General features: G+C 41.9%; 2 protein-coding genes across 3 annotated transcripts in view; both read left to right on the top strand.

Moving 5' to 3' along the window:
* LOC127607160 (uncharacterized) overlaps positions 1–23,260 on the top strand; it is a 153,352-nt gene that overhangs the window by 61,444 nt on the left and 68,648 nt on the right. The window lies entirely within an intron of this gene.
* Positions 10,914–23,260, top strand: part of LOC127607070 (transcription factor SOX-13-like) — a 53,134-nt gene continuing 40,787 nt past the window's right edge. The window contains exon 1 of one of the 2 annotated variants that reach the window (XM_052075140.1): positions 10,914–11,195. The gene's annotated coding sequence lies outside the window, so the exon portion shown is untranslated. The remainder of the gene's footprint in view (positions 11,196–23,260) is intronic. The other variant, XM_052075141.1, reaches the window with a different exon arrangement.

Below are 23,260 nucleotides of genomic sequence, written 5' to 3'. Positions count from 1 at the left end.
CATACCTGTTAACGTTTTGGAGTGCTAACCTGTATAAACTACCAAAAAAATCCTTATAAAGAGCAAAAAATCCTTATAACATACCAACACATTTTACATGACATTGCCGTTATGTCAAAATAACGGCAGAAAAAAACCACAACATTTTCAATGATATTTATCGTAGATCTCCATAATACAATGTCTGGTTAATGTCTAATCATTCTGCTTAAGATATCCTTTATTTGTCCCACACTGGGGAAATTTACAGCCTCCAGCTGGTAGAAAGAAGAAAGAAGAAAAAAACAACAACAAACACTGTTCAATTAAGTGCAATATAAGTACAAAATGGATAAATCGCAGTGCTATTTACAATTGTTTTTCACATCACAGACATCACATCATTTAATTATTATTATTATTATTATTATTATTTTTATTCAGCAGCCTGACAGCAGTCGGTAGGAACGAGCGTCGGTATCTCTCCTTCTTACAGCGCGGTTGTAACAGCCTCTGGCTGAAGGAGCTACCTAGTGCTGTCAGGGCGGGCTGGAGGGGGTGGGAGGGACTGGCCATCATAGCTTTTAGCTTAGTTAGCATCCTTCTGTTGCCATCCTCCAGAGTGTCAAGGGAGCAGCCCAGGACAGAACTGGCCTTCCTGACCAGTCGCTCCAGTCTCTTTCTGTCCCGGGCTGAGATGCTGCCTGACCAGCAGACAATGCCATAATGGATGTCCGCGGCCACCACCGAGTTATAGAAAGTCTTAAGGAGCGACCCCTGAACCCCAAAAGACCTCATTTTCCTGAGTAGGAAGAGTTGGCTCTGTCCTTTCCTAATCAGGGTGTCCGTGTTTGTAGACCAGTCCAGTTTGCTGTTCGAAGAACACCTAGGTACTTGTAGGAGGTCACCCTCTATATGTCCATACCCTGGATGTTCATTGGTGCCTTGAGGACTGTTTCCTGCAGAAATCCACAAACAACTCCTTAGTTTTCCTAGGGTTGATCTGGAGGAGATTCTGCTGGCACCAGTCCACAAAGTCCTTCGTCTGCCCCCTGTACTCCCGATCGTCCCCCTCTCTAATTAGGCCAACAATCGCAGAGTCATCAGAGAACTTCTGAAGGTGGCAGTTTGGAGTGGTGTGTCTGAAGTCCGAGGTGTAGAGGATGAACGGGAATGGAGCTAGAACAGTCCCCTGCAGCGCTCCAGTGCTGCAGAGAAGCCTGTCGGACTCACAGCTCTTCAACCTCACGTACTGCGGCCGATTTGTGAGGTAGTCTATATAATACTTAGTGGCATTACTGTGTTCAGAGTTGTATTCCTGCGTTACACCAATTCCAAATGATTTTTTTTTTGGAAAAAAAACTCTGAAATGTTCTGAATCCGTATGATTTGTGCGATACGGCCTTATACGTAAGATTCACCACAAAATTCATATGAACTATGGCTAAACCGTACAAGTTGACAGGTATGTCTGTCCGACACTGAACGTTGATGTTGAAGTTCAATCTGTGGCCAGACCCTTGCCAGAATTCTCCATACCTACCCACAAAAGTGCCTAGCAATGATCATTTCCCATTCTCTCCAACAAGTGTCAACAAATGTCCGTACAAAGAATCAAGTACAAGTTCAATAATTTTCATTTTCTACAACCTGGATGCACTATTTGAAATTTTGATACTTGAAAGGAATAACAACTGTTCCATCCGTTCTTATTGTTAGTATTAAACTCTACAAGGCAACAAGATGTTGCAGTGGTCTCAGTGCTCTTCTGAAAGAAAACTGTTTTGGAAATACTTTACACAAGATGGATAAGAGACTGGATTGGGTGAAATCACATGCCCTTTGGTCAGTGCAAATTCAAGGACACCAACTGTAAGAAGTAGGCTGGCCAATTGACCATTTTAGTCATTGTGTTTGGAGTTTTTTTTGTTTTGTTTCAGATGAGCAAGGAGACTGTTATGCAGCCATATTTGTTATTCATTCATTCATTCATTCATTTTCAAAACCGCTTTATCCTCACTTGGGTCGCGGGGGGTGGATCCTATCCCAGGTGTCTTTGGGTAGTAGGCGGGAGACACCCTGAATCGGTTGCCAGCCAATCCAGGGCACACAGACACTAACAACCATCCACGCCCACACTCACACCTAGGGACAATTTAAAGTGGTCAATCAGCCTGCCATGCATGTTTTTGGAATGTGGGAGGAAACCGGAGCACCCGGAGAAAACCCACGCAGGCCCGGGGAGAACATGCAAACTCCACACAGGGAGGCCGGAGCTGGAATTGAACCCGGTACCTCTGCATACTGAAGTCAACGTACTAACCATTGGTCTACCAGGCCGCCATATTTGTTATTTTGTTGCTCATATTTCATGTTCTATTTACAGTAGATGGTCTTGAAATAAGGTGAACATAACAAAAAGCAGAAATTTATGTTGTGTGTATTTAAACTTATATCTTTCATTTCCCTCCTTAAAATCTCAAAAATTTTAAGAAATAAATTTTCAATGAATAATGAGTAGCCATTTTATTTGAGAATGTGTCATTGTCAAAGTGGCACAATTTTCATTTTGGTCTACATGCAGTATCGAAGCAAGTGTCTGTGTTTGTCAATGACAAATGCTTGAACTTAAATGGTGTAAAGAACTGAAGGTAGGACGTCGTCATTCTAACCATTAACGTAAGCAAATAAAGAATACAGATAAAAAGGGAAAAAGATGTGACGGAGAGAGTATGCATTTTCACAGTTATATCCCCCCCCCAAAAAATTAAAATAAGTGATATAGTCCTTTGTATATCATTACGTCATAGGCTCCATTATGACATTTGCATTCATTCAGCCAGTTGGTGCTTTTACTTCTTAATTGGCAGGTTATTATATTGTGCCCTATTACATTTTAAAAAGGGTGCATTATTTTTACATAAATACATACATGGGCTGTACTTAAGTTTTGGGTTTCTACACACGATCATGGAAATTGGTGACTGTCATGTGTTCCCCTGCTTATCATCGAAAACGGAGTTCCGAATGCCACTGTGGCGCTAAACATATCGACAAAAATCTGAAGTACCAGGCTGACAATTTGCAGCGATAACGGCTTCCTCTCTTCTAGTAAAGCTTTCCACAACACTTTGGACTTACGATCAGACGCTACTGTTAGGCAAGCGATATTCCCCTGAATGCAGCAGGCAGATCTCTATCTGAAAAAGCATGATGTTTCTTTCTTGAGGACCATGTTTGAACTTAAGTGCATCGCTGAGATAGAAAATGACACATACTGTACATAGAACACAGTTGATAACAGACAGGGTACAGGGAAGGGGAAAGAAAAAAACACAAGGTGCTGAACAGGGTTTTGTAATCGCCGTATGGTGGTGTTATGCTGTCTCCATGGTGACTGGCACAAAGGCTCATGGTTGGCCATTGATGGCCAATTGTATTCTTCACAGCTCTTTTGTTAATTGTTGTCTGCCCAGCTCCCACTTCCTGCTGGGCCTCAGCACAAAGCAAGAAACAGGAGGGATTAGAAATGGCACGTCAACTATCCCCAAGCACAATCAACCTCTCTCTACCTCCTTCTCTTTTTCAATCTCTCCTCTTTTCTCCCTCTTTCCATCCCTACTGAGTTGCATCCCTTTTTATCTTATCGTCACTGCACGCTCTCCCATGACCTGACTCATTCTTTCTGTCTTTCTTCTTTGCTAAGAGGTTGTCAGTACTTCTCGCTCTGCTAAGAAAGCGTGTTTTTCTTCCTCATCTCATGGCCAGTTTTGCTCTTAAGAGAGTGACTGTATAAACAGTTTGCAGACACAGAGGTTTGTTTTTAGAATGCATTTTTCACTGAAACATTTTGCTTTCAAATGGGACATGGAAAAGAGTTTGTTTACAAATTGCTTGGTGGCCGACGTGCCTAGCCTTCTGAAACGAAATTGAACAACCCGTAATCCTTCGTCTTCCAATCTCAACAAAACTTTCCATGAGCGATCAGTTTTGAAATAAGGTTAATTTACAGAACATGCAAACTCCACACAGGAAGGCCAGATCTGGAATCGAACCCACAATCTCAGCACTTTGAGGTCGACGAGCTAACCAGTCGACCACCAGGCCACCTGTAGTGAGACTTAATGCTGCTTAAAACGACCTGTGGGCTAAGATAAAAGCTTGGGGTGGGGGGTGGGGATTCATATCACAGATCTTTATTCAAGGATATGTTCTATTGTGATATAGAAGTGGTTTGAATTGTTGTGATCTCAGGTTTTGGACAGGTGTGATACTGGTTCGGCCACCATGTGCGTGTCTGATTCTGTCACAGACGTCAATATGACTGGCCTAACAATTGGCCTCTCACAGCTGAAGCCAGAGAGCAGCCATTTTATGCTGCCATGGGCACTGAATGTGTCTGTTTTACGCCAGTATCCCTGTATGGAGTAATAAGAGCTTTTGAATGAAAGAACCACAATATGCCATACGCAGTGGCATTTTGCATTCTAATAATGTCAATAATGTGAAAATGCCACAGAGAAATCAATGTATTCAAGTTAGGTGCGCTAAGGAGTGGCAATATAAGATGGCTGCCAGTGGCAAACAAGTGGCACTGTTAGTCCTTTGATACTGTACATACCGTGGCCCAAAGAACGCTCGGGGAGTTTGTGTGAATGCTCAGACACATGGAAAATTACAGGGATTCGAAAATAGCAACAAAGTCGTGAAGTTGGCAACATTGCTCTCTGCAAAAATCAAATCTCACTAGTGTAGGTAAAGAGATGAATGAAAAAGTGGAGGGACTATGGAATGAAGCTGCTTGATTTGTGCATGTAAACATCAGTAATGTCATGCCCAAAGGAGACATTCCTATTCAGCTTTCTTGCAGATGTCGGAGCCGGGGTACGGGCGCGGAGCCGCCCCGGCGGGGGTCAGGCGAGCGGAGTCGGACGAGGCTGCTCCCCCAGCCGCGGCGCGCGCCCAGCCCCGCTTCGCCCCCCAGCCCGACCGACCCAGCCCTTAGAGCCAATCCTTGTCCCGAAGTTACAGATCAGACTTGCCGACTTCCCTTACCCACCTTGTTCTAACATGCCAGAGGCTGTTCACCTTGGAGACCTGCTGCGGATATGGGTACGGCCTGGCGCGAGATTTACACCTTCTCCCCCGGATTTTCAAGGGCCGACGGAGGCTCACCGGACGCCGCCGGAACCGCGACGCTTTCCAGAGCACGGGCCCCTCTCTCGGGGCGAACCCATTCCAGGGCGCCCTGCTCTTCACCAAGAAAAGAGAACTCAGAGCATGGTGAGGCATCGGTTTGGCATACGGGAGACGGTGGTTCGAATCCCGCTTGAGGCAAAAATGAGCACATAACACCATCCAGTGTGGGTCTTTGGGCAAGATCCTTCACGCTAATGCCTACCTCATACAATGATGAGAGACAATAAAACTCAGACGTCGCCCGGCCAAACAAGGTCTGCGTCAGGTGCTGGGGAACCAGAGCACCTTGATGAAAAATGGGCTGCTGGAACAAAGCGGAGATGGGCGAGATGCGATAACATGGCTCTGTTGGAATGCTACTACTCAAGCAACCCTAGTCAGAGGGGTTACATGCAGAGAATGTGGGCTAAACTACTTCGAAACCCACAGTCACGGTTGACCACGAAACAACTAGTAGCTCAGTGTTCCAACATCCACAAACGGCAACTGCTGTCACAACTTGAGATTGATGAGGTACAACGCAGGTTCCATGGTGAAGGGCCCCAGGCAGCCAGATCAGAGGAGGAGGTCATACAAGAGATTGGGAGGCAAGCCCCAATGAATGCAGATGATGAGATTGGGTGGCCAGCCCCAATGAATGAAATGCTGAGCGAGGCAGCAACTGACCTGAAAGCTAAGATCATGGCGAGAATGAAAGCTGGGCAACCTAGAAACCGATTACAACGGCTATGTGAAGTACCATCTGGATCAATACATGAACGAAGCACAGAAGGGCATTGGTAGAGATACCAGAGGAACCAAACATCAGCTCCTGCTTGACAGAACAGTCGCACAAGACTGCAGGTCCCGACGTACCAACCTGTGCACAGCTTGGATTGATTACAAGAAAGCCTATGACTCGATGCCACATACATGGATCACTGAATGCTTGGAGTTGTATAAGGTGAACAGGACCCTAAGAGCCTTCGTTGCGAACTCGATGAGAATGTGGAAAACCACACTTGAAGCCAATGGCAAGCCACTTACCCAAGTGTCCATCAAATGTGGCATATACCAAGGTGATGCACTCTCACCACTACTGTTCTGCATAGGACTGAACCCCCTAAGCCAAGTAATCACCAAGACAGGCTATGGATACCGCCTCAGAAATGGAGCTACAATCAGTCACCTCCTCTACATGGATGACATAAAGCTGTATGCTAAGAGCGAAAGGGACATAGATTCACTTATCCACACAACCAGGATCTACAGCAGCGACATCGGGATGTCATTCGGGCTTGAGAAATGTAGTCGGATGATGAGTAAGAGAGGAAAGGTAGTCCGCACTGAAGGGGTCTCACTCCCTGAAGGAACAATAGCAGACATTGAGGACAGCTACAAGTACCTTGGTATACCACAAGCCAATGGCAACCTCGAACTGGCAACAAGGAAAGCGGCTACGGCCAAATACCTCCAGCGAGTGAGGCAAGTCCTAAGAAGCCAGCTCAATGGCAAGAATAAGACCCGGGCAATAAACAGCTATGCCCTGCCAGTGATCAGATACCCTGCAGGAATAATAAGGTGGCCAAAGGAAGAGATTCAGACCACGGACGTTAAGACCCGAAAGCTCCTAACCATGCATGGAGGGTTCCATCCCAAATCCAGCACCCTGAGACTGTACGCAAGCCGAAAGGAAGGAGGCCGGGGACTAGTGAGTGTGAGAGCCACTGTCCAGGATGAAACATCCAAGCTCCATGAATACATCAAGGAGAAGGCTCCAATGGATGACGTACTCAGAGAATGTCTCAGACAATGGGGAACAGAAGATGAGGCGCTGGAAGAGGGACCATCATGGGAGGACAAGCCCCTACACGGGATGTACCACCGGACCATAACTGAAGTGGCTGATCTCAAGAAGTCCTATTAGTGGCTAGAGAGGGCTGGCCTGAAGGACAGCACAGAGGCACTCATCCTGGCTGCTCAGGAGCAGGCCTTGAGCACCAAAGCCATCGAGGCCCAGATATACCACACCAGACAAGACCCAAGGTGTAGGTTGTGCAAAGAGGCACCTGAGACGATCCAACACATAACTGCAGGGTGTAATATGCTGGCAGGGAAAGCCTACATGGAACGCCATAACCAGGTGGCTGGCATAGTCTACCGAAACATTTGTGCGGAGTATGTACTGGAAATCCCAAGGTCAAAATGGGAAACACCTCCGAAGGTGGTGGAGAATGACAGAGCAAAGATCCTGTGGGACTTCCAGATCCAGACTGACAAGATGGTAATGGCGAACCAACCAGATATCGTGATCATAGATAAAGGGCAGAGGAAAGCCGTTGTATTGGATGTAGCGGTCCCAAGTGATGGAAACATCAGGAAGAAGGAACATGAGAAACTCGAGAAATACCAAGGGCTCAGAGAGGAGCTGGAGAGAGCCTGGAAGGTGATTCATTAAAAAAAATTACGCATTTTAAAGCTTCTGTCAGGTTTGGTTGACGTGAAATCTATCTCCCATTAATACGAGCAAAGTGGTTTTATCTGATTCATTTGTTTTGGTAGCCGCTAGGCACATGCTTAGTCAAGCACTGACGTGCATCGTTTAATTCGTAAATATGGAAATCATGCATTGACAAAGCTTCCAAGTTGATTAATAAAAGTCGTTTTTGTGCAAATTGTGCGAAAGAGTTTGCATATCATCAGTACCATCCACATGAAGAATAAGTATACAGTATTCAACATACATGTACAACCCTCAGCGGTTGCCCCCATGGAGAGTGTCAGCACTTTTCATACTTGTGGACTTCACAAATAGCAAAATGACAAGGATGCTCGGACTTTGACTATTCTTGATAGTTGCAGTTGACAAGAATTAAGGGTTGCCATCAAATTCAATTAATATTGTTAAATTATAAATAAAGTAGCAGAGATGCAGGGTTCGAATCCGGCTCAGGCTTTCCTGTGTGGAGTTTGCATGTTCTCCCTATTCCTGCGCGGGTTTTTTCTGGGTACTAGGGTTTACTCCCACGTTCCAAAAAACATATGTGGCAGTTTAATGGAACCCTCGAAATTGTCCCTTGTCTATTGTGAGCGTGGATGGTTGTTTGTCTGTGTGTGCCCTGCGATTGGCTGGCAACCGGTTCAGGGTGTCCCTTGCCTACTACCCAAAGACAGCTGGGATTGGCTCCAGCACACCCCACGATCCCTGTGAGGATAACTGGATCAGAAAATGGATGGATGGATAATATAAAAAACAAGTTAAAATTTCAAATTGCATAATGTCAAAAACATACTTTTTGAAAAATACCTTCATTGTTAAATTAACCTCGAAAAGGTCATTTTCAACCATGCACGCAAGGTAAAGGACATTCAAAATTATGTTGTGAATTCATCACAATTGCCAACGACGCTGATTATCAAAAAAACACTGACGCGCAACATGTCTTTGGCAACAACAGAATAAAACTGTGTGCATGCGTGTGTGTAAAGGGAATGGTAATTTCAAAAAGGTATATTCAAGAGAGAAGAATGATGACCACATTTTCCCCTAAATTACAGTTGAGTGCATCATGTTGAGCTTTATTATAAACAGAGTGCTGTCAGTGTGTGTTAAGACACTGATATTGCAGTGGTAGTAAGAAGCAGGATTATTTTACAATTCATTTCTACATATTTACAGAAATCGAAAATGTTTTTAGGTTCAAGCCAAAGGAAGATCCTCAGATGTTCACAAACAAGGACGAGTGTCAGAACTTTATGATTAAACTGCGTGAGCAAATAGTCCATCAGTTTAAGATTTCATCAACTTTGATCCATAATATCATCAAAAGCTTGATAGTCTGGTGAAATCTCTGCAGATAAACAGTAAGACAAAAAGCAACAGTGAATTCAACACCAGCATCGTTGTGTCAAGAATATTGCCAAGTGGGTTCAGGATCACTTCAGAAAATCATTGTCGGTTTGTCGCGACATCTGCAAATGCATGGTAACACTTTATCAGGCAAAGCAAAGGCCATATATCAATGACACAGAAATGCCGCCAGCTCCTCTGGGCAGTTGCTCATCGGAGATAGACTGACACAAAGTGGAAACGTGTGCTGTAGTCAGTTGAGCCTGAATTGTGTCCTCTGGGTCAAAGAGGAAAAGGACCATGTGGATTATATTATGCGCAAGGTTTAAAAGCCAGCATTGATGATGGTATGGGTGTTGGTGGTGCCTGTGGCATGTGTAACTTGCATATTTATGAAGGCATAATTAATGCTGAAAGGTACAGAGAGATTTTGGAGCAACATATGCTGCCATCCAAGCAATGTCTTTGTCAGGGATGTTCCTGCTAATGTCATCAAGATGATACCAAGCTGCATTCTGCATGTGTTACATACCACAGTGGCTTTGTCGTAAAAGAGTGAGTATGGCTGTCATGCAGTGAAATCCTGTCTCCCAGTGAGGTGCATTCATCCATCCATCCATTTTCTAATCCACTTATCCTCACAAGGCTCGCGGGCATGCCGGAGCCTAGCCTAGCTGTCTTCGGGTAGTAGGTAAGGGACACCCTGAAACAGTTGCCAGCCAATCGCAGGACACACAGAGACGAACAACCACCCACACTCACATCCATGGCCAATTTGGAGTGTTTAATCAGCCTGCAATGCATGTTTTTGGGAATGTGGAAGGAATCCGGAGTACCCGGAGAAAACCCACGCAGGAGCTGGAATTTAAACCAGTACCTCTGCACTGTGAGGTTGACACGCGAACCACTGTACCACCGGGCTGCCGGAAAACATAATACTTGAATTATATTCACACACAAAAAATTTTTTGATTATTTGAATTTCAATGACAACCTAATGAATTTAAATACACGTTAAAAACGTTTTCTTTCTTCCTTGAAAAAAGAAAACTGAAATCGCAGAAATTTAAGTGAAGAAGAAAACCTGAAAGGAAACACAAGAACCAACCTATAGAATATATCAGAAATTCGAAAACTGTGTACCTGTATGCAGTATTTAAGATAGAATATATCAATTTGAAACATACTCCATAAAATCTACTGATGCCACTGGTTAAACTCAATGGAATTGGTGGACTCCTGCAGTGTTGAAGTGCATTGATTTAAAACAGTGGTGGGCAAACTACGGCCCGCGGGCCAAATCCGGCCCGCTTGTCTTTGTAATCCGCCCCGCCGAAGGTTGGTACACAATTAAGGTTCGATGTCAATGACTGCATTGATTTCATTTGGACTTGTAATGACGGGCATTTCAACGCCAAGTGGCACAGTTACTTGAAGTTGCAGAGCATTGGGAGGAAGGGGGAGACGATACGGAAGCTCACAGTAGTGCCAAGTCAAGCAAATCCTGTTCGATACGATGGAATAATGTACTCTTAAAGTCTGAAAAAATGTGCCAAAAAATGCTAAATACTGCTTTTAAAATAAAGAAATCCAATTAATATTATGTCGAATTTAGTTCACCCTTTTGATCCGGCCCCTCCATAATATTTTTTGGTTCTCATGTGGCCCTATGCAAAAAATAATTGCCCACCCCTGATTTAAAGGAAGCGATGACAGGTACCGACTTGTCAATAGTTAACGACAGATTGGTTCGTGTTGGGTGAAAAATGAGCAGAAGCAAGCGATGGTTCCTATCGACCCCACTCTCATGTTTTACTGTCACCTCGCTCCTCCCCCACTCCGGTTGTCCCCGCAACCTCAAACTGGAGTCAGACTCTCGCCCTTTAAGTGGGAGGTGAGCTTTGGGCCGCCGTGGACTGGGTGCGAAGACAGGTTGGCTGCGGATGAGAGGAGGACGAAGCCGTATTTTCCGCCAACATTCACGCACGTCCGCGGCTTCGGTGTGACACTGTTGAGCTCAACACCGACTGTCAAGATCCTCGTCAGAAGAAGAACCGGACTGAACAACTTGAGATTTGAACCAACTCGGGTTTACAAGCTTGACACCGAGCACATAAAGAGGAAGACGAGGTCGGCGGAAGTTTGGCTTGCTTTTCTTGAGGAATTTAGAAAGCACCGGGACTGCCTGGTGAGTGTCACGTTGATCACTATTTCTCTATTTCTCTCTATCTCTCGCTCTCTCTCTTTCTCTTGTTAACCTTATTTCAAAGGTGAGCTAAGATTGCTCCTTGAACTGTATAATTCCATTTTAGGGCAATTGTGTTTTGATGGGATTCGTGAAGTTTTAACACAATTGTGTCAATATGTGATGCTATTATTAGGGATATTGTTTCACCGTGTGGATATTAGTATGTAACTTTCTTGTCGCGTCTCTACTTGGGCTTCTGAAACTGGCAGGAATCCGAGGCTGGCATAATGTATCGACCAAGAGTTTGGGATGATGATGATGATGATGTTGTTTTAACCGAAGCAAATGAGTGAATTCCACTCAAATGAAGTGACATGACTTCTCCCTTCTTTCCTTTGTTTTTTGTTGAATTTAAGGGTAAATTCACTGTGTTTTTATAGCTTTGTATTTAATTCAACTTCATATAATGAATATCAGAAGTTCCTGGCTCATGGGCTCAGCTTGTGAATGTCAAACCCACTAAACATCACTCTTCCGGTTTTTCAAAAAGACCAATGATGGTATTTGTGAAAATGCCAAATATCAAGTAACAAGTACAACTTTATTGTCAAACATACAGCACAGATAATTGGCTCCAATAAGTGTCCCGGACGATGACTGGTCCAGTTCTTGAGGCATTTATTTAATTTGTTAAATTTGTTAATAAGTGTATTTCTTAATATGAACACTAAAACAGCAACAGGTTAAAGCTGCACAATTTCTCCGTCTGTACCTGAAAGTGCATGTTAGGAACACCGAGGTTGTTTTCCTTTTCCATCCACGAATCTACCTCACCATGAAAGCCTTGTATTGTGCGTTGTGGTTCAGCCTGAGGTGTTTCGTCAGGTTTGTGGTGTCACCGCAATTTAATTGTTTATCCGCAAACATCACAAAATGTATCTAAAATAGCTCCACTTATGAAATGGGTCTGCCACTCCGTTCTATGTTTACGTCTGAGACCGAGTGACTAACTTACTGAGCAGTGTAACATCCGTGAGTCCAATTTATGCAATCTTCTCAATTTATAAAGAACAGTTCTGAACATGAACGGTTCGATAGAAGGTCAACAAAATCTAATTTCCTACTCTACTACTCTACTCTGCGCACTCCTTAGCATGTTTAGTTGAGTAAGATGATTTCTTGAGTATCGCAACTTTCTCTGTGCATTCACGTCATGATTTTGGTGACCCCGCGCTCAACAAAAAAAAACATTCCTTCTCCTATTTTTTCTTGAAATCGGTTGTTTTCATCGCAAACCTGAATCTTCACGCCATGTTTCGAACAATACATGACTAGGGCTGGGTGATGGGATACCTTTTCCATCCACTTAGTGCCACTTCAGAATTACATATTCGATGAAAGTTGTCAAGAGTCTGAGCTCTGGTAGCCCATTCGTTATTGAAACAAATCAACAAAAAACGCCCAGGGAAATTACGCGGCAAAAAATGTAGGGGGCAGCAAAATATCATCCTGCGGGCTGCAAATGGCCTCCGGGCTGCATGTTTAAGACCACCGATTTAGACAATCCATCCGTAGTGGAGTTACCTTTCACGATGTTCCTATTAATGATATTCATTACGTTATATTAAAAGTATTAAAAGCATCGATACAGTGATTTGAAAATCAGTTGTAGAGCATAAAGCGCTAGTATCCGAGGAATTATCTATATTAATAATTCAGTACATCACTGGTGATTGCTTTCTGATTTCCCTAGTTCTCCTGGAAGGAAGAGACATTTTATTTGTGTTTTAACTACAACGCGGCATTTATAGCCATTAGCTTCAGTTTAGGAACACTAACATTGGCCAAAAAAGTGTTACTATATTTTAAAATCAGAGCTGTCGTTCAACTTTTCTAGCTGTTTTGGTATTTATTTATTTATTTTTCCTGATTCATAACCTGCACCTTAGATTTTCAAAATAATAGTAAGAATAATTATAATAATAATATGTTTATAATATATTTAGTCATGTTAGTAATTAAGGCAGCAATCTTTTTTGCGTCACGGAGCAGTTGGGACAAGTACATGCGGCTTGTGGACCGGGAACCATATTTTTCATTGCTTTTAAATTGCAGGTTATAAAGCAATGGTCCTGACAACAAAGATAATTAATATATTAATGAAACATTTTTTTTCATTCATCTCAATTTTTTATTCAACAGTATAACAAATATAGAATAATATGTAAAATATAGTAAGCAACTAATAAATGGACCAATCAGGAATAATAGATACACCTTTTCATGTAAACATAATAATTTTAAACATACGGTTGCTCCTTGCTCCTTGCAAATGTGACTGATGAAAAGATAACACGATTGATTGCTGCTTCCATCCGGCCGCCGCCGCCCGGTTATTAGCAACTAAATTGCTCAGGGTTACATGGGAAGGCTGTGCAACCTCGACTTGCATTTTCACGCTTTCCACAACAGGTTTCTTGTATTGCTTTGTTTTTGACGACATACCACGCACAACAGCTTCCTCCTCCACGTCGCTCTGGAGAAACCGCTCAATCTTGGATCTGTGGACTTAGAGCTGATGTGCCTTGCTAAAAGGTTCCAGTTTTGTCTCGTCTGTCCGTAGGACATTCTCCAGAAGCTTTGAGATTTGTTAACTTCCTGTTTGGCAATTTTGTCTGATTTATTTTCAACAGTGGTGTCCTTCATTTGTCGTCTCCCATTAAGTCCACTTAGGCTGAAACAGTGACGGTTGGTTAAATCTAACACTGACCTTGGAGTTCACTTTTTAATTTCTTTGCAGCTTTTGTCATCATTCGCATCATTCGCTTCTTCAATTTGTCATCACTTTTCCTTCTGCGGCCTCCTCCTGGGAGGTTGGCTACAGTCCTGCAGATCTGAAATTATTGAAGAATATGTGCAGGCCTTTTTTACGAGTTTGTTTGTTTTTTTGTAATTTTGTTGAACAACATTTCCAAAGCAATGTCTAATTTTCAATGGTTAATTTCCATTACTTTTAAACAGTTCATTTTTGTTATTATTCTTATTATTGCTACGATAGTTCTTTTTTTTTCCTTTCCTGTACAGTGAACCCTTTTTTTATCACGGGGGTTACATTCCAAAAAGAACCCATGATTGGCCAGTTCCATGAAGTGGGTAGCATTATTTTTTTACAATTCTTTTTTTGTTGGGGTATATCTTTTCTTTTTTTTATCATTCATAGTGAAAGTTTGTTTCATCTGGAATTCACAGATGGCACTAGCAAAGAATGGGAATCTGGATCTCCATTTATCATTTTAAAATGATACACGTATGAACGATAGTTTTTGCACTTGCAGAAATGCATTCCCTGCCTCTGCATCAGGTCTCTACTAAGGTAGCCAGTGATTTCCCTTTCACTCACTCACAAACATTTGCATTTCCTTTATTTTTCTGTTTTGTTTTGTTACAGGCCGGTATGGCTGTTGCTCATCATGGCAGGCGTGTGTATGCACGTGCCCACGTGTATGTGCGCGTATGCGTGTGTGCACATATGTGTTTGCATGCACGTGAAAATAACGCGTCGATTGCGGGAGGTTCGTTGTTTGTAAAGTAGATCTTCGATCAAAAAAGATTGGGCACCCCTGTTGCACAGAGACGAGGCACATAGGATGTTGACGTTGATCTACAGTCCCTTAGCCCAAGGGTCCCTAACCGCCGGGCTCCGGATTGGTACCGGTTCGTGGGCCATTTGGTGCTGGGCCACACAGAAAAAATAAATAACTTACACTCCTTCCGTTTTTTTCATTTTGGAATCTGAAAAATGTTATATTATGAATAATTACCGGATTCTCTGTTGTATCCGTCTCCAGTATGTCACTCTTGACGCAGGTGAATGCGTGCTTCTCGGTCATGTGATAGGAAATGAAACCCTGGGTTAGCAAAATGAATAAAAAAAACATACGTCTTTGAAAAGTTTTTTCAGGAAAGGGAAAAGGCCCATCCAGGAGACAGAAGAGGAGCCTATGACTTCCAAGAAAAAGAAGGCTACATTTAATAATACAGTATCAGGAGTCCTCCTGAAGATATGTATTTATCTCAATGGGAGATTCCCACACACCAAGCCCACTCTGCATGATATGCGGCATAGTGAGTCGTATTTTACATGCACTTTTTATTTGTGGCGTATCTTATTTTGAAGGCAGGTTTAAACGTTACCATAGCGGCCAGATCAGACGTTCCTCTTGTCATGGTTCGTGTTTATCATTACTCTATGTTTCGAAAATACCAAACTTTTCATGCAGGTCATATCATATAATATTGTTGTATCTATCCGGCGTTAAAGGCCAGTCCCTGATTATATTGTCTGTCATGAAACCAGTCCGTGGGGCAAAAAAGGTTGGGGACCATTGCCTTAGCCAATCAGGATGCGGTACACAAAAATTGTACTGTAAAAATGAATAAATAAATAAACTGTACCCAAAGAAATGAGTGAAAGGTGAACCGCGCTGTAGCTGTATTCATATTGTTATTATTTTGTCATCATCCAACGTAGATGTACTATCACTTTTGTCCATGTATCTGCATTGCTTGTTGACAGGCCAATTAGTTCACTGTTTTTGTCTCAACTCTGGGGGGGGGGGGGGGGGGGGGCGAGACAGAGAGACATTCAGAAATTGGGCGGCACTTGTCCTCCTCCAATTATGCCGTTGGCCTGTGAATTTATTTGTGCTGTTGAATGTAATGCGCTGTGAAACAATCATTATATCATTCACCGCTCTGTGTCTTCATTTCCTCTCTCAGAGCAGTGTAATTGTAGTATTTATCTTTTGAAGAAATTGTCTGAGAGCAGAGGCGAGTGTGGCGAGAGATGATAGTAAAGTAAACGGAAGCAGAGGCTCATATTGAGTAATACACAAACCCAACGCACAAAACTGCATGCACACACTACTTTACCATTAATGAGTAGGTAGTCTCAGTCTTAATGTGATCAAAGCAACCTTATTATTGAGCTCTAACATCAAAATGTACCATGGACCCTCGTGGTTCATCATATTTTTTTTGTCAGTATTTTTTTTTTTCAGCAATTTTTTCATAGTTGTTTTTTGAGTGGTGGGGGGCAGCCAACCTCAATTTTGGTTGAAATTGCATATTAGAGGTTTTTCAATATTGTTTTTTTCTTCGCCCAATGCATTTCCCTGGCCGTCAATAATACGCAGTTTTTTGCTCTTTGCCCGTGACTATCCAAAGTCCACTGTATTTTATCTTAAGATCTATGACAACTGTTGTTATAACATCCATTCATCCATTTTCTAATACGCTTATACTCACAAGGCTCGCGGGGCGCGCTGGAGCCTTTCCTAACTGTCATTAAGCAGTCGGCAGGGGACACCCTGAACTAGTTGCCAGCCAATTGCAGGGCACACATAGACGAACAACCATTCGCACTAACAGTCACACTTAGGGGCAATTTAGAGTGTGCCATTAACCTGCCACTTATGTTTTTGGAATGTGGGACTGAAACTAGAATACCCGGAGAAAACCCACACAGGCACGGGGAGAACATGCAACCTCCTCACAGCAAGTGGAGGTTGCAAGAGTCCGAATCGTACCCTGCACCTCTAAACCGTGAGGTCGACGTGCTAACCAGGTGGCCAACGTGCTAACCAGTTGACCACCATGCCACGGTTTTTATATCATGACATATTTAAATAAAATAAATAGATGTATGTATAAAAATGGAGCCCAGAGCCCCCTTCGTGCTTGCGAAAATGGTACTCCATTCCAATCCCACGCCCTCTTCCATTTCAAAGCCAGACTGATAAGTGGGAAGACAGTTTGTTGATGGACAAACACAACAGTTGTGATTGCGCTTCTGTGTGTGTGTGTGTGTGTGTGTGTGTGTGTGTGTGTGTGTGTGTGCATGCATGTGCGTGTGTTTTGTAGCTGACTTTATCTGAAGCTTGGGACTTCCAATCCTTTTTATTCTTGTCAGTCTCATTTTGACACTTGTTTGCTCTTTATAACCGGCTTCACACTCCCTGTTGCTGCGAACGCTTCCTTTCTTTCTTTCTTTTTTCTTTCTGTCTTTCTTACTCTCAATTTACTTTGCTTTCTGTCTCCCTTTCTTTTTTGTCTCTCTTTGACTCTTCCTATCAATGCAAATGCTGTCCATCAATACAAGTCATCTTTTCGATCAGTGTTGCAAACACACAACTACACTAAACACACATGGGCCCCCAACCCAAGTTATGCACAAAACTAAAGGAGAGCTAGGCATTTCACCTTTGAACTCTGCTCCCAGAACTTCCCCCATTCTTTTGAAGTTTTGTTCAACTCAGGTGAACGGGTTCATACTGGTTGAAAGGTAACTGACGAATCGTCCCCCGCGTCTGAATCACCCATACACGCTCATCGGTTGTTTCAGTGAAAATATGTCTAAGTTTATGGTGTTTCATTCATGTTTGGAAGCTTTTCTCGACATTTGATCTCATCTTGTATCAACAGTTCAAAAACGTAATAGTTTTAAACAGTTTGGAAAAAAAAATCAACAAGCCCAGTTGCCTTCAAGGCAACCTTTTTATCCATGACGTGGATGACCGAGAATCTACAGAAAAACAAACAACATTTTTAGCAAGGACATTGGTATTTTTTTTTTAAATTGATATTGTAAGTTAACATTGACTTTGGAAATAATGCTTTCAGGCGAACAATAATCACACCCTTCATTAAATCATTTACAACTGTGTTAAGAATCCTCAAATGTAATATTCATTGATTTGTGACCTTGGAAAAATATCATACATAGGACTGTAATTTACTCATTAATACTCTTTACTCGGGTATGATAATATCCGTTTTTTAAATTTATTTTTTGTTATATTTCATTGTGTTGTATTCGACATTATATATATGTTTTTTTTTCCAAAACTTTGTGACTGCATATGGGCAATCATGCTAGTTTGGTATTACGTTAGTGTGCTGTAGTGTGTGTATGTAGTTGTGTCGTTGTGGGGTGTACCATTTGTGATCGACTGAACACCTCCATGAGGGCAGTCAAGCAGACAAAGGTCCCCCCACCCCCCACCCCACACCACTCCATCTCTCATCCTGACCTCCTATATCCTTTGGACATTGTTCTCTGAATCCTATTGAACCAAGAGTCCACAGTGAACACCACAATAGCGTATAATTGTGTGTGTATGTGTCTCCTTCAGTTCTTAAGCATAGTGTGAGGCCAAGCCAATCAAACAGAACAATGCCTTGTTCACGGAAGCCTTGTGATCTCTTTAAATAAACCCCTCTGACTGCATTGTCACATTGACAGACTCACAAGAAAGTTGAAGGTTAAAAACTCATGTGGTTGACTGAGTGAACAGAACAGTGACTTATGACGGCTTTATCAACATTACATTTCTGCATGATGGTATAGTGCCAGCAATCGCACCATGAATCACTCTCACAAGAAACGGCAACCGTTTATTTTAAGAGATAAGCAAGACTTCTAAGGTTATTTAACCCCTTGTGGATGTGAGCCCACAAGATGTGCGTGCTTATTTGTTGAATCAATTGTCTCCATAACTTTTGTCGTTCATTTGTTGTTCATTATGCCATTTGTCTTGAAACGTTTCATGTCCGTGTTCGTGAAAAGTTCCCATGGCTTAGTTGATTGTGAAAGTTCGATATAAATTAAGCTGTATTGTATTGTATTCATTTAGAGTAGCACCATCTAGTGGATGCATAGCACATCCGCAGCCACGATTGTACTTTCTATTCTATGTGCCTTATAATGCAGTGCCCCCTATATATGAAAACAGTTTTAAAGTAGGCCATTCATTGAATGTGTGCGTTATAATCCGAAGTGCCCTATAAAATACGGCATCTAGCCAAGAGGCAGTCCTTCTTCTTCTTGAAGACACCACTTATTGTTGGAGGCCCTGGTGAGCAAGGTCTGCCATCTCGTGTTGAACCCAGTTATTTCGACTGCTTAGATCTCAAGTAAGGGCTAGCACAATTTTATTTTTTTAAAATTAATCAAGGGCCCGCGGCCCTCTAGTTGCCGATTCCTGCTGTGTTAAGATGCACGCATTCACTTTCTTTGTCAACGGTGCTGTTGAATGTGAAGGAACACACTGTTTGAATCGCAACGTTTGAAGAAAAAAAATCCTCTTGAAAGGTCTTTTGATTGCTGTTGCTTTGTATTAACATTTTCTTCTTCACAAGAGGTGTCGTTGATACTTTTCAATTGTTCCTGTGCAGAAACAAGACGGGAGGGCGAGCAAACATGACTAAACTGTTACAAGCAACAATACACACACACTCCATCCTCTCAGCATGACAAGGCATTCTCAAGATTTTTCTTTCGAAAGGACATTTAACAATCCTCTTTTATGTTTGGTAGGTTTCTATGCCTCACTGCTCACAAGGTTAAATGTCTTTCTACTGCTCTCCCTCTTGTTTTTTCAATCGACAATGCGCTGTTAAAGCATTTCATTTGTATTGTGGGTGTGTCGTGTGTGTGCATGCGAGCATGTTGAAGAATAAAATTTTTCCCAGCAAAATCTTCTAAAATTCAGTCTCCTGACATTTAGTTAACATACCTTACATTTGAAGGACGACAACGGCTATGTGAAGTACCACCTGAAAGTCTCATGCAAAGTGTGAATGCAGCACTGAGGGCGATCCCTACCGTAACGATCACGGAAACCAATGAGCTGATATACGCTTCAGCATCAGTGATCCGAGAGATGCTTGGCTATAAGAGCAACCATGGAAGCCATGAGATACGTTACCCACCATGGAAAAGACGGTTGGAGGCTAAGATCAAGGCGGCTCGGAAAGATGTGAGTCAATTGACGGAGGCCCAGAGAGGTGTGATGAAAAGGCCGATACCCGAGAGGTACATCCAGATGATCATACCTGAAGCACTCGAAACTGCCAAACAACTGCCTAACTCTAAATGCATAGTGGGACTCATACTTTTCTGATCAGCGAGTCCCTGGGACTTGCTCGGGATAAACTGTAAAATTCTCACTGTGTGTGTGTGTGTGTATATATATATATATATATATATATATATATATATAATTAGAGCTGTCAAACGATTAAAATGTTTAATCTAATTAAAAATGCAACTGTCATAATTAACTCAAATGGACTAAAAAATGAATCGTGATTACTCACACATTTTTTATCGTTTCTGAATTTCCTTTTACATGTTTTGTCCTATTTTTCCCCCATTTTAATGCTCTCATCAACATGGAATCATGAATCAGTTTTGTACGTGCCAATTGCAAATATTTACTTAAATAACAATTTTGATTTTCAATTTTACATGAACATTTTTCACTTGGAGCAGTTATTCACACATAATCTCTCACACAATATTACTGTCCATCAACAACAGTGAAAACAATATTTTGTCACACAACAGCTGCTTTAACAGCTTTTTTTTATAAAATCAAAACAGAGCCATATAACATTATAAAGTACACATCTAAGGTAAACTAGTACTCAGCCTATAGTAGATTTAAACCATGGTTGCATACTTCGTTTTTCTCAAGTTTACTTTGAACACAGCAGTCTGTTTCTGTATGTTTGTTGAAGAATAACGAGACACCGGACACCAGTGTTCATTATGTGCAGCTGTATTCAAAACTGCCCGCCGTACAAAAAAGCGCACGCACTTCTCCCATGCTGCTGGGGCAAACCATTCTGAAAGGGGGGGGGGGGGGGTCACTCCCCCTAACACAGTCAGGCTATGTTGATTGTGTTGGTCCTTCTTGCGCGGAAGTCTCTCTACGGTTTTGTGTAGACCTCATTTCGAATGACTACACTTGGTTCGATGACAACAATGGAGACATTTTACTTTCTCTAGGTCGCTACCACTGTAGCGCACTGTCACTGTCAGACGAACACAGAGAAGCTCGACCCGCTCTATTTATATGGACACGGCACCCTGTAACCTTCCACACAAAATAGTTCCAAACAAGTAACAATCGCGTCAGTGGCATACATCGTATACCTGTATGATACAGAGAGAGAGAGAGAAGAACAAATAAATTTGGTCTTGTCAGTGGAGCAATATGACTTTTTAAATGTAAACTTTCCATTCATAAACACTTTAAGTATCTGTTTTCGGTGTCTCGCACTGCCGTGGCTGGCATGACAATATGGTCGGCCAGTCGCAGCTCCGAGTTTCCTGAAAGCAACATACTTATAGCTGATCTGCTATTGGCTATTACTGAGCACCATCCTGGCATCCCATTGGCTAAGAGGGACTTCTACCATATGTGTCTGTGCGTGTCAATAAATAAATAGAGATATGTGTCTATGCAACATCCTCGTCATTTACCTCGTGCCCATGAGACGTTCCAATAGTTTTACATAAGTGTGAATCACCCAGAAAAAGTGTTCACCAGTCGGGCGATCGCGCACTATGTTGATGTTTGCCTTGGATAATTTCGAAGGATTGTTCAGAGCTGACAAAAACAAATGTCCTTGGATCAGTTCTTTACAAAACGCCAGGCAAAAAACACTTCTGAGAGAGAACATGAACACAAGAGGGCAGAAAATGACGAGGACGCAGTTAGAATTTGTATTTTTTACTCTATTCTTTGTTTTTTTTTTTAAATTGCATTATGCACAACTCTCGTTTATTGGGCAATCTAATTGTAACATATATTTGTTACATATTTTGATATATTTTTATGCTTTGGGAAATATGTCAGAATTAGGGCATTTACATCGAAACGCGTCTCTACTTACAAAATGTTCTAGTTCAGAAATTTCTTCCAGAACCAATTAATTTTATAAATCGAGGTACCACTGTACTTTTTATTTTTACCCTTCACATTTTCAAAACAGAGTTGTTACTTTGGGATGTCCCGATCAAATTGCAATATCTAGAATCGGAGCAGATCACATGATTGGGATTAGGACAAAACGGCTGATTTTCTTCATTTTATGATCTTTTAAATGTCCAAACTGACCAAATAATCACGAACTATAAATATCTTGTCAAATGGAATAGTAATACCATCAGGGTACAGCCCAAGTGACTGTAAAAACCACGCACCAAGGCACATTGAACATAAGACATCTGCCTTTACACGGTGCAGCGTGGCCAAAATTAGTTTTGGAGGAAGAACATGACTTTTATGCTTCTGTAGAACAAGGAGACACAAGCGATTTGAAAATACTAAGGGTAAACTCAAAGATACATCTAAAATATCTTATGTCTGCCATGTCTAATATGAAGCCACAAAGAGGTGAATGTGCACCAGACAAGTCAGCAATAGTGATGCGCCCAAACACTTTACCTTGAAGTAGAAGTTTAATGAGTGGAAATTATTTGGTGACAAGCAAGCTTGTTCCCCAATGCTTGCATCTAACGAGGTCATAAATCAACAGTGTTGTTTAGAGATCAGAAAAGTCATGCATGTGTCCACTCACTATGTAACTGCGTGGACATTTTACATTTTACTCTGCACACACCCTATAAATAACTGTCAATGTATTGTTTCCGGTGAGACAAATCAAATGCACTCAAACAGAGGAATCTCTCATTCTGTGGTATACTTTGTCCTTTATATGGGCCATTCCATCAAATTGGTGCCATTATGACCTTGGTAATAAAATCTATGAATACACTATCCAATTATGTACATGAAAACGTTTTTTTTCTTCAATGTAAAAATATATAATAGCCTAAAATTATAGGGATGTCCCCAACACACTTTTTTGACACCCTAAGTCAAGTCTTTGGTTTTAAATATCTCCCGATCACCCTCTTGAAAAACTGTAGTGGTTAAGCTTTTTTTTTTTTTTTTGTGATTCCTTTATTCACACATCAGTCAGACTACATCAGTGAGTAAAGAGGCAAGAATTGTAATATTTTTTCCTGGCGTGCTTTGTAATGTTCTGTTGTCACCTAGTTAGTATCTGAAAACTGTGAAAAATGAAGTCAAAACTGTGACACATTTGTCAAAATTCAAATGCGGCTTTCTACTCTTGTCCACTTCATTTTGTGAAATGTAAAAGTGATTGGCACAATATTTGGGATTTTATTGACATGAAATGGCATGTCT

The sequence above is a fragment of the Hippocampus zosterae genome, chromosome 9, assembly GCF_025434085.1.
Source record: "Hippocampus zosterae strain Florida chromosome 9, ASM2543408v3, whole genome shotgun sequence".
NCBI classification, from domain to species: domain Eukaryota; kingdom Metazoa; phylum Chordata; class Actinopteri; order Syngnathiformes; family Syngnathidae; genus Hippocampus; species Hippocampus zosterae.
This window is presented reverse-complemented; position numbering and strand designations above follow the sequence as displayed.